This window comes from Hemicordylus capensis, chromosome 6 (genome assembly GCF_027244095.1).
Source record: "Hemicordylus capensis ecotype Gifberg chromosome 6, rHemCap1.1.pri, whole genome shotgun sequence".
Taxonomy (NCBI): domain Eukaryota; kingdom Metazoa; phylum Chordata; class Lepidosauria; order Squamata; family Cordylidae; genus Hemicordylus; species Hemicordylus capensis.
Genome location: NC_069662.1, coordinates 3939101 through 3951787, shown reverse-complemented (window position 1 = coordinate 3951787; position 12687 = coordinate 3939101).

Genomic DNA, 12687 nt, shown 5'->3' with positions numbered 1-12687 from the left:
GTGTGTGGGTGAGTCCAGATCAATTAAATGACCCCCCACCCCACCCCACCTTTTAATTTAGCTAACCTCCAGCAGAGCCCCCATTCACTTTCTAATATCCAAATTACTGAAGGGATTATGCAAACCTGCTACCAGAATTCTGGAAGGCGTTCCTTTCCCTCATTTGAGTAACAATGACCCCATCAAAGCCTCGAAACTCTTGCATATTTTATTCTCTCCCCCACAACAGCACACTTGTGGTTTTGAGTGGGAGGGAGGCATGTCAGTCCTCTTAATCCAAGGTCTGGACCTCAAACAATCTTCCATTTAGGATTGTGGATCCATGATCTCAGGATTAGCCTGGTTAATATGGATGGCGTTTATTGTTGTTGTAATTTATTGTTGTTGTTTTCTTTTTTAAAATGCTGCCCCATATAAAATCTCTGGGTGGATTACAAATTAAACACCCAGACCAAGTTACTCAATAGTACTACTCAGGAGTAACTTTAAAGGAATTTCAACAGGATTTCCATCATTTCGTCACTGGAGAGAGACTGGGCCCAACATTAGGGTCTTTTTAGTTTAGAAGGAAGGTGGGTAAGGGGAGGAGGGGGACATGATAGAGGTGTATGAAATTATGCATAGTCTGGATCAAGTGGATAGAGAGACGTTTCTCTCCCTCTCTCATCATATTCAAACCCAGGGTGGGTCACCTGTTGAAGCTAAATGCTACTAGCCTTGGTAGCTGTACCTCTCCCTCGGGATCAGAAGGGGCCAAAGGGAAGACCAGCAGGAGGGAGCACTTGCCCCCTTTCCTCGCTTGGCCACTGCGTGAAGCAGGATGCGGAACCAGATAGGCCCTTGACATGATCCAGCCGGGTTTTCCGATGTTCTTATGGGATATGAACCCTAACCCTTTAGGATATCATCCTTTTAATGGACGCAGCCCTCAGTTCAGTACTCAAAACTGGCTCGTTTCCCTCTTCTTCAGTGAATGCTATCAAATAGAATACAACAATAAAATGCAAGCCTGGTTGATAGATGCTGAATGCGAAATATCATCATCTCGTCAGGGTATTTCAGAGAACGTCTTCTTCATTATGAGTCCTGCCACCCATCGAGATCATCTGGAGCGGTCCATCTGCAGTTGCCACCAATTGGTCTGGTGGCTACTCGGAGATGGGCCTTCTCTGCTGCCACCCCGAGACTCTGGAACACTCTCCCTGCTGAAATAAGAGTCTCCCCATCTCTGGCAGCTTTATAGATGTCTCTAAAGAGGCATTTATTCACCTAAGGTTTTAAACTAGAATTGTGGTTTTAAGCTGTTTTAATGACTTCGTTTCCGTTTCAGGTTGTTTTATGTGGTTGCGAACTGCCCAGAGACGTAAGTTCAGCACTTTTACACCCACCCGACCCCTAAAAAATACCCTCCTCCCAAGCAGCTCCCATCTGCGCAAACAGTTTGGGAATGCCAGGGCACAGGGGCGGAATTCAAAGGAGAAGATGCTTAGTACATTAGTTGCAATAAGTGCTTCTGCCTTTCTCTTGCCTCCCTTTCACATCGTCAGCAACTCGGGTCAGGGCCTATTACTCTGTGCTCTAATAGTTCTATACACGTCATAATTAGGATTGCAAAATGGGAATGTTGGCTGCTCAGAGGATGAAGTGCATTTTGTCTCTGGGAATCATCCCCCCAGCCCGCTCCCTGCCACCTTCTCATAGAGCTGTTCTCTCCAACAGTGTGACTGGAATTACCCTTTCGTGCATGCGGGGGCCATCCTGTGAGGGGCCATCCGGCATTTTATGACCTTTTATTGTGGCCCTCAGGGAGCAGGATGGTGACCAGCTTGTGGGAACCTGAGGCCAGCTGTGATACTCAGTGCCATAAAAGTGGAGGTGTCAGAACTGGCCACCGATGTCCCTCACCCCTTCATCAGAAGAAGAGCCAAGAGTTCAAAACATACCTTGAAATAAAAAAGATGAGAATTTTCCCACAAGCAAAGAAGAAGAAGAAAGCTTAGAGGCACCACCCCCAGGCACAAATTTGGAGGTGGGGTGAGGAGCATGAGAGAGATGTACAGCCTTATGAAGGGCGTGTGCGGGAGAGAGACATTCCATCCTCTCTCTCGAGGCCAATGGCTTCTAGACTTGGTGGCTATAGGCCAGCCTCAGAGACAAGATGCCTCCAAATACCAGTTGCAGGGGAGCAACAGCAGGAGAGAGGGCATGCACATACCTCTTGCCTGTAGGCTTCCCAAAGGTACTGGTATCTGGTGGGCCACAGTGTGAAGCAGGATGCTAGACTAGATGGGCCTTGGGCCTGATCCAGCAGGACTGTTCTTATGTTCTTATGAGATGCTAGAATTTGAGGTCCCCAAGGAAGTGCAAGGATGGGCAGAAGAGACCACAGGAAGTGCTATGACACACTATGCAGCACTTGTTGAACTCACTGCCAAAAGTCATGGTAATGGCCACTAACTGAGATGGTTTTTAACAATGATTAGATACATTAATTGGGGGGGGCAGATCTGCCAACAGTTGCAGGCTGTGAAAGCTAGACAAAACTCAAGCTAGACAAAGCTAGACAAAACTCCAAAGCTCAAAACTCCAAAGTTCAAAACTCCAAAGCTAAAGCTTAAACAATAAAGGCAGTATAGAAATTGAACGATCAGCTCAGGGGTGGAGGGAGGCGGGTGGCGGTCCATGTTTGGCTGCTGCCACGGCCCCCTGGTCCCACCCCCTGCGTCTGGCATCAGACGCAGGAGGCCAGCTAGCCACGCCCCCCGCATCTGGCGTCAGGTGTGGGGGCATGGTCTCCCTCCAAATGGGGCCATGCAGCCCCATTTGGGAGAAAAATAATGCCCCCCATGTCTGACGTCAGATGTGGGGGGCCTGTCTGGGGCCATGGGGCACAGCCCCTGGGGTTGGCAGCCTGGGTTCTTTGAACGCATTTGCCCAATGTTGGCCCTGCACCTGAATCAACCTCTCAAGTTGAGGCAGTGGCTAGGTGGGCTTTCTTTCAGTTTCAGCTGATACATCAGCTAGTACCTCCATTTCTGGAGATAAAGGACCTTAAAACAGTGGTACACTTATGTCGGTAACATCCAGACTTGACTACTGCCATGCGCTGTAAGTTGGGGTTGCCTTTGTATGTAGTCTAGAAACTGCAATTGGTACAGAATGCAACAGCCAGGTTGGTCTCCGGGGTTACCCAGAGAGATCACATTACACTCATTTTAAAAGAATTCTACTGGCTGTCAATAAGCTTCCGGGCAAAATACAAAGTGCTGGTTATTACCTACAAAGCCCTGAATGGCTTGGGTCCAAGGTATTTAAGAGAATGCCGCCTTCTTCATTCACCACCCCCTGCCCTGCCTATTAAGATCATCTGGGGAGGCTGGATTGCTGGTGACTTCAAACGGGGCCTTTTCTAGGGTTGCCCCAGGACTTTGGAATATGCTTCCTAGCGAAATTAGAGCCTCCCCTTCTCTGGATGTTTTTAAGAAGGACCTGAAAACATACCTGTTTAATCAGGCTTTTAGTGTATAGTTTTAAAGTTTGAGAGTTTTTATTTGTATTTGACACTGTTTTAATTGTGTGTGGGGTTTTTTAATTCTTGTGTTTTTAGGTTGTGAACCACCCAGGGACTTGCGTATGGGGTGGTATAAAAATGTGTTAGTTAGTTAGTTAGTTAGTTAGTTAGTTAGTTAGTTAGTTAGTTAGTTAGTTAGTGAAAGAAAGAAAGAAAGAAAGAAAGAAAGAAAGAAAGAAAGAAAGAAAGAAAGAAAGAAAGAAAGTCAAACACTCAGAGACCTAGGCCTCACCAAAGCAGAAGACCTGTTCAGAAATTATTATGTCACCAAGGTATCCATCCACAGGTACAGGTTTTTGTGTGAATGGCAACGCATATGTTCAGTACATGTGTATTCATGGGTACAGACCTGCTCAAATACAAGCTACAGATGGGAAGTGCACGTGCATTGAACATAATCTGTGAATAACTGTGTGTGCAGAAAGATCTATCCATGCACATACTTTACTCAGATTGCACTCATTCAACTCAGTGGGCTAGAGTGGGGTGGGCCCCCCTGAGGTTCTCCAGCTGTTGTGGACTACAACTCCCATCCTGGAGAGGAGAGCTGGTCTTGTGGCAGCATGCACGAATTGTCCCCTTTGCTGAGCAGGGTCTGTCTTGGCTTGCATTTGGATGGGAGACTACATGTGAGGACCCTAAGATAGTCGCCTTAGGAGATGGAGTCGTAGCTCCGTGGAAGAGCAAGAGCATCTGCTTGCATGCAGAAGGTCCCAGATACACTTCCTGGCAGTATCTCCAGGCAGGGCTGGGAGAGACAGCTGCCTGAACCTCGGAGAGCCGCTATGGGGTGTGATGGCCACTAGCTTGGATGCATTTAAAAGGGGCTTAGATAAATTCATGGAGGACAGACCTATCCATGGCTACTAGTCTGGTGGCTACAGGCCACCTCCTACCTTCTTTATATATAATTATTTAAGATGTACCTGTGGCTAATCCCATGTGTGGCAGCTCTCACAAGAGTTTGGAGAGAGCTGCCAGATAGCCATGGGACGGTCCAGAGAATGAATGTGGTGGTGATGGTGGTGGCCAGCTGAAGAAAATGGCGGCAGGTGGCCGTGTGGCCACGATCGGCAGATGGGCGGCTGAGCGGCTATGACTGGCAGTTGGCTGGCCGGCCGGCAGGTGGGCAGCCAGAAAGTAGGGGTGGGTGGGCAGGTGCCGCAAAAGAAGGAGATGGGGGTGGGCAGGGAAGATGGAGGAGGACCGGGGAGAAGACAGGTGGGGGCAGGCAGGCAAAAAAGTGGCAGCGGGGTGTGGGGGGAGAAGGCGGTGGCGGCAAACTAGGGGCACAGATGCTCTGTAAGGGATCAGCTAGTAGTGTACTATTCATTTGTTCATTCGTTTTTACGTTTCTATCCTGCTCTTCCTCCAAAGGGCCCCTAGTAGTGTACTTGGTTATGTTTCTCCTCACAACAACCCTGTGAGGTAGGTTAGGTTGAGAGAGAAGTGACTGGCCCAGAGCCACCCAGTGACTTTCATGGCTGGGTGGGGATTTGAACTCGTGTCCTCCCCACCCTCAGTTCTAGTCCAGCACTCTTAGGACCAATGGTCTGACTCGGTATAAGGCAGTTCCCTATGTTCCTAACCTCAGCTGCAATATCTATCTATCTATCTATGTTTGTTTGTTTGTTTCATTTCATTTATATACCGCCTAAGATCAAATCTCAAAATTAAAAACATAATACAAAATATAAACATTTAACATTAATAAGAAGATTTTTAAAAATCATAATAGATAAAAAACACACTAAAATTAAAAAATAGATTTCAGTTAAAAGCCTGGGAAAATAGGTACGTCTCATTTTGCATGGGAATGATGGGTACTGTAGTCCAACTATAGTTGGCTGCCCCTGGGCTGGAGGAGTTCCATTACCAGTTTAAAAATGCCAGGCCCAGGACTGAAACTTGAAACATGAGATGCCATCTTTGGAGCCTTGGAGCATGTACAGAGAGCATTCTCCTCCCCACTGAGTTAGTATGTATGGCTTACGCACACACCTACCCACCTGGAATTAGGGGGCAGAAACGGAGCTGCTTCCTTTCTAATGGACAGACCAGAGGCTGTGTGTGCCTTGAACAGTCACAAAGTCAGCCGAAATAGCCAGCAACAGGGGACACTTTTCTGGACCCAGAGATGCAGCACTCACCAAAGCTTTAATGGCTGAGTGAGTTTCTGTCTGCCATGTAGCTTTATAGGCTCCGGGTCTTTACCCATCACAAATACTGGCAACTTAAGTAGGGCATCCATGCCAGCGAACCCCATATCATTGGTCTTAAGACTGGAAGGACCTGGGTTCAAATCCCAGTTTGGTTCCAGGCTTTCCAAGAAACCCCAGGCAAGCCAGTCTTTTGCTGTCAGCCTAACATACATCACAGGGGGAGCTGTGCAGGCTCCCCAGAGCTCCCTAGAGGAAAGGAGGGATACACACGTCAAAAACAATGAAAACAGGCCTCAAAATGAAGCTTTCGCACAGACCTGAGTTTCAGCATTTGTTGCCACAAGGTGTGGTGATGGCCACTTCAGGGAGGAGACAGAGCAAACAACGGCTTTTAGTTGTGATGGCTGAATGGAACCTCCATTTTCAGGGGCAGTATATATTTGGGAGGGAGGCAAACAGAGGAGTGTTGCCTTCAATCCCTGCTTATGGGCTCCCTGGAGGCACCTACTGGTCACTGTGGGAAGCAGGAGACTAGACGGTCTTCTTCACCCCAGTCCAACAGGGCTCTCTTCTTGGGTCACCCAGCACTGAAGGACTGAACAAAAGAGTAGACAAATTCATGATGATGGAGGAGGAGGAGGAGGAGGAGGAGGAGGAGGAGGAGAGAGGTGTCAATGGAGTTGTGGTGGCAAGGTGGAGCCTCTCTGTGCAGAGGCAGTATACCTCAGAATGCCAATTTTGAGAGGGCAAACTACAGAGAAGATATGTCATCATCAGGACCTGCTTCTGAGCTTCTGGTGGGCCACTGTGAGAAACAGATGCTGGTCGGGGGGTGGGGGGGCTTGGGTCTGATCCAGCAGGGCTCTTCTGGAGCTGGTGCCTCCCCTTGCAGAAGGAGCCCACGGGAGTCCTCTCATTTGGCTTTTGGCCTCCAGAGCTGAACATCTGTCTCAGCAGCTCCCTGCTAGGCTCACCCTTAGTCTGTAGCAGAAGAGATCTGTGAAATCAAGGCGGGGGTGGTGGCATTTGAAAAGCTCTCAGTGCTCTCCCAAAAGGAAAGGTGAGGAAGGGAGGAGGGACCCCCCCCCCAGAGTGTGCATGATGGGCTGCCACAATCACTCCCTTCCTGGCCATGTCCCTTTCCCACACACACTTTGCCTCCCCCACCCTCCATCTTTTGCCACCTGCCCACGGACTGAGGTCCTGCAAAGCAGGTAGAAATTGAGAAGGAAAGTGTTTCCCACCATAGAGGAGAAGAGGTTGCAGGGGTATGTGAGAAAACTTGCATAACTGACTTCCAGTCCCCACTTTGGTATCCAGCAGTCTGGGTCTCAGCAGAGAGGGGCTGCTGGGTCTCCGGACATGCCCTTTGGACTGGGGGCCCTTCTTCCTAATCTTGGGTGGGTGGTGGATTTGGCAGGGGTTTCTTTCAGAGGCTGCTGATTCGAATCCCCACCAGTATGTTTCCCAGACTATGGGAAACACCTATATCGGGCAGCAGCGATCTAGGAAGATGCTGAAAGGCATCATCTCATACTGTGCAGCAGGAGGCAATGGTCAACCCCTCCTGTATTCTTCTACCAAAGACAACCACAGGGCTCTGTGGGCACCAGGAGTCGGCACCGACTCGACAGCACACTTTATCTTTTATTCACTGTGGTGGAAAGGCCTGCTAGACCCAGGGGTTCTCTCAAACATGGGCTCCCAGATGTTGTTGGACTACAGTCCTCATCATTCCCAGCCACAACAGACTTTGGCCTCTGTGGTAGGGAGTGATGGGTGTTGTAGTCCAACAACATCTGGGAATCCAAGGTTGAGAAGCCCTGGCCAAGGGCTCTCTTTTCAATCATTCCTTCATGCGCTAAGACTGAATGAGTCCTGGGATTGGGACGGGGAGGGGGGGGACCAGGTCACAGGGTCAGGGGGTAAGTCCCAGCTCAGATTCACTCTAGATTCCCCCTACCCACCCATCCCACACCCCAGACACCACTATCCTATCTAAACAAAAGTCCTGGAAAATATGAAAAGCTACAAGAAGCAGAACTGATAGTATTGTTTCCCAAGAAACACAATTTTCTCCCCCAGGTCAGGAAACACAGAGTAGGCGAGACAAAATCTCACATTTGTCAAGCCAGAATTTAAAAGGCAGATGGCAGGCTTTCAAGTCACACAGGAGTCTTCTTCAAATGTTGCTCCATGCCTTTGTTACAGATGTGGAACACACTGGTGACCATTGCCCCCCTCTGACCCTGTTCCTGCACCACGTTCCTGCAACTACCTGGCAGCCTAGCAGGGTAGAAGTCCACCCAGTGAAGCATTCCCCATCCCTTTAATTCCATGTGAAGGAACAGCTTCACCTTCTCAACGTAGCTCAGGCTGTGCTTAAAAAGCACAGGAGCAAAGTCATTATTAAACGTTGGCAGCCCTACATATTGCTGAGTAGGGGCTCAAAGCTTCCTGAAACTATGCATTCCCAAACAGCTGGGTGCATCTTTTCCATCTGGGTGTGCAAAAGAATGTAGGACTGAACCCTGGTCTCCCTCCACCACACACCCCACCTTCTCTGCACCAGCCTTTAGAAGTCAATTGGAACTTCTGCTGGCTTCCCTTGGTTGGCTATGGGGAAGATAAAAGAGGCAGTGGAATGAACTATTTAATTTAGCACTAAGCGGATAATCCCCCACCCCAAAAGTCCAACATCCGCGAGAGCCACACAAGGAACAATCCAGCTAAAAAGACTGATCCCTTCAAGCGACCTAATCCAGTTTTTAAAAAACACCCATGCAGCCAAGCGGGGCTTAAGCTTCTCTCCGTGATCGTCCAACCCTGTCCCCCTAGGAGAGCACTGCTGACCCCCAGTGCAACTCAGAGTGAGGCCCGGCCTGGCAGCAGAACGAGGCTGGTTGACGTGTGTGTGTGTGTGTGTGAGAGAGAGAGAGAGAGAGAGAGAGAGAAAGATTGATTTGGGTTTTTTCCTCCACCTAGGAAGCAAAATAATACCTTCAATACTGCATTGATTTCCATGTTGCATTTGCTTTTGGTTATACAAGCGTGCCTCTCTGACTGTGTGCAAAGGAAGGGCCTTTGCCCTCCAGACCAAGAGTGTATTTGTTTCCTCCTAGAAGCTCCAGTTGGGTTCTCAACCTTGTCTTGTGGTAGCAAGCATAACTTGTCCCCTTAGCTAAGCAGGGTCCACCCTGGTATATGAATGGGAGACTAGAAGTGTGAGCACTGGAAGGTATTCCCCTCAGGGGATGGAGCCGCTCTGGGAAGAGCATCTAGGTTCCAGGTTCTCTCCCTGGCAGCATCTCCAAGATAGGACAAGATTATTTTTTTTTAATAGGACAAGATTTTTTTTATTGAACCAACAAACTACCAAAGCATACAGTACGTTGCCAAAGCACAATTATATACAAAGTGGTTGTTTGTACATGATATATCTACAAAGATTTACACACAAGGATTTGGAAACACACAAGATATCTCCAAGACAGGGCTGAGAGAGATTCCTGCCTGCAACCTTGGAGAAGCTGCTGCCAGTCTGTGAAGGCAATACTGAGCTAGATGGACTTATGGGTCTGACTCAGTATATGGCAGCTTCCTATGTTCCTATGTTGTCCATTTGAACTGCAGATTATGGGAACTGTAGTCCAGCAATATCTGGGGACTCAAGTTTGAGAACCAGGGGAGTAGCTAGGGGAGAGGGGGCTGTGTTTGCCCCTCTCCCAGGAGGCTATATAGAGTTCTTTCCCTCCTGTTGCTTCTCACAACAACCCTAAGAGGTAAATTAGGTTGAGATATAGGATTTGGGCCACCTAATGGTGCAGTGGAGAAGTAACTTACCTAGGGATCAAGAAGTTGCCGGTTCAAGTCCCTGCTGGTATGTTTCCCAGACTATGGGAAACACCTATTTCGGGCAGCAGTGATATAGGAAGGTGCTGAAAGGCATCATCTCAGACTGTGTGGGAGGAGGCAATGGTCAACCCCTCCTGTGCTCTACCAAAGGCAACCACAGGGTGCTCTGTGGTTGCCAGGAGTTGACACCGACTGGACAGCACAACTTTACCTAGGGTTTGGCCCGAGGACTCTTAGATTCATGGCCGCCAAGGGAGGATTTGAACCCAGGTCTCTTTCCTCTAGCTCAACACTATAACTGCTGCACCACCTTATGGCAACCAGAGTTAACCACTCCCATCTGGAACCACAGGTTATGATATACAGCATAATCATTTCCATCATTCAGAGAGAGAGAGAGAGAGAGAGAGAGAGATCGCTTGCTGGGCATGATGGGAGTTGTAGTCCGACAGCTAGGAAGATCAGGTTGGTCACCCTTGGCTTTTAGGTGTGCATGAAGCCTTCAGTGGCTTCTGCCTCCTCTAAACGGAGAGCCGGGTTTTCCCCACCAGTCCCAGATAACTGGCGAGAGGGAAAGGCTCTCTCTGCACATGCTCCAGGTCACCTTCGCGGACTCTCTCACTCGCCTGGAAGTGCAAGCGGGCGTTGTGCTGGGAATGGGGCCTGGCCCGAAAGGAGCCCTTGCGCGGGGCTCGTGTTGGGCTCTTTGACGCCGAAAACGGGGAAGCGAGGCGGCCCGGGCTGCAAACTGGGCCGCGGGAGGGAGGGAGAGGGAGGGAGCCCCTCCCTCCCTCGCTCTTGACTCGCAGCCTCAGCTGTTCGTTGGAACGAGAGGCGAGGCGAGGCGAGGCGGATCTTCTTTCCGCGGGGTTTCCCTCTGCCGCCTCCCCCAGACCCCCACCCTCCTTTTTATGACGGCGTGGCCAACCAGCCTTTGATCCCCCGCCCGTCGGCCCCTCGCAGTGCGCGGACACATGAAGGGCCTGCCTCCCGCCCCCCCCCGCCCACCTTCTGCTGTCCACGCGACTGGGGGCGGAGACGGGGGGGGGACCAGTGTGTCCCTCCCTTTCCCCTGGCCGAATTTCAAAGCCATCACCCCCCAAAGCAGGCAGGCAGGCAGGCAGCGGCAGGAAAAACAGAAGCCCCTTGGAAGCCCCTTGGCGCTTCAAAGCCAGGCTTGACTCCCGTGTCCGAGCATGCCTCTTTACGACCGGCACAAAACAGGCAGACACACACGGAAGAGATGCATCATGCCGCTTCGTTCTTCCCCCAGCAGGGAGTCGAAGGGCTGGGCCTCGACGGGGGCCGGGGGGCGGGGGCCGTGGGGGCGGCTCTCCCTCTCTGCATTTCTGCCGAGCAACTCTTGCACCCGTCAAGAAAAGGGCGCTGCCGCTTTCCCACCAAACTCCAGGACAGGAGACTATGTGCCCAGTGTGGTGGTGGTGGTGGTGGTGCTGCTGCTACCGCTACGTCCGACGGCGACAATTGATATAGCGCTCTCCAACCAAAGTTCCCGAAACGGTTTACTTGAAGCAATAAAAACAAATAAGATGGTCCCTGTCCCCAGAGGGCTCACAATCTACAAAGAAGCGCGAGAGGGGCACCAGCAACACTGGAGGGGTGCTGTGCTGGGGATGGAGAGGGCCGGGTGCTCTCCTCCTGCGAAATATAAGAGCATCGCGCCACTTGGAAAGGTGCCCCTCTGCTCATTTAGCTGGGGTTCTCTCTTGCCACTCGCTAGCCACAAAGAGCACACACATTCTGGAAATTCGGGGGTGGGTGGGCAGGAGAGCCTGGCTGTATCGGAAGCAGAGCAGGGGTTCCCAACCTTGGGTGCTCAGATGTGGGACTACAACTCCCATCATCCCGAGCTCCAATGGCCTTTCTAGGCCTTTGTAGAGTTGTAGTCCCACAACATCTGGGCACCCAAGATTGGGAACCCCTTTCTTAATCGACGTCCTTCACACCATGCAGAGTTTTAGAAATTCCTCTCAGGTCCCCGCCTCATGAAACTTCTGTCGTGTGTTCCTTTTTTTCTAAATGAAAAAATCCTGAAAATTTTAGCCCTTTCTCCTCCCAAGAAAAATGCTGCAAGGCAGCCCCTGATCATTTCAGCTGCCATTTTCCGCACCGTTTCCAGCTCTCTAATATCCTTTTTGAGATAAGACAACTAGACATGTCATGGACTCAGTATTCCAAAGATGGCTGCATCATAGATTTGCTCAGGTATAATAATATTAGTAGTCTTTTTTTTTTTTTTTGCACTTCCCTTAATAATCCCTAGCATGACGTTGGAATTGTTTTATTCCAAATTTGCCCCAGTAGCCAGATTTTAGCTATGGGTTTATTGGGTCCTGACCAGCGGCTTGACCGCTGCCCAGAAAGTGACTCTCTCTCTCACACACACACACACACACACACACACACACGAAATCAAGTTAACATTTTATTTGAGTTTCATTAGAAATAGGTTGAAAAAGCAAATCTTAAGAGGTTTAAACATATGAAGAACGCTGCCCATGTTCTTTCTGGGCAAGCCGCTGGCCGTGGCATTCAGCTTTTTCACAGCAGTTGTTAACACGAATGCATATCTCTATCACCACCAGTTAAACCTGCAATTGTGTTACATATTTTTCCAATATATTTATAAACTTCCATTAAAGAAATAACAAGAAAGGGGGCCAGTTTTGTTTTGTTTTACCGGTGATTTTATTTTTGGAAGACTGCGAATTGAAAATCTGTTGGAGAATCCACTTCCTGTGAAATTGAATCAAGTTCAGACAGGTATGCTGTGAATGCTGTCTTTAAATCCGGAAACAGGAGGGAACGAGGATTTCAGAGGAAGCTGCTCTCTACAGAGCCTGGCCCTTGGGTCCGGTCCATCTGTCTCAATACCGTCTACCCTGGCTGGCAGAGTCTCTCCAGAGTTTCAGGATCAGAGGCATTTCTTTCCTAGCACTACCTGGAGATGCTGCCCGGGAGGGTCTGAACGTGGGACTTTCTGATTGCAAAAGAGAAGCTCTTCCCCTGAGCTACCAGCCTTGCCCGTAGCAGCTTCCATTTCAATGCAATTCAGACCTGCACAGGTCGTATCCTGAC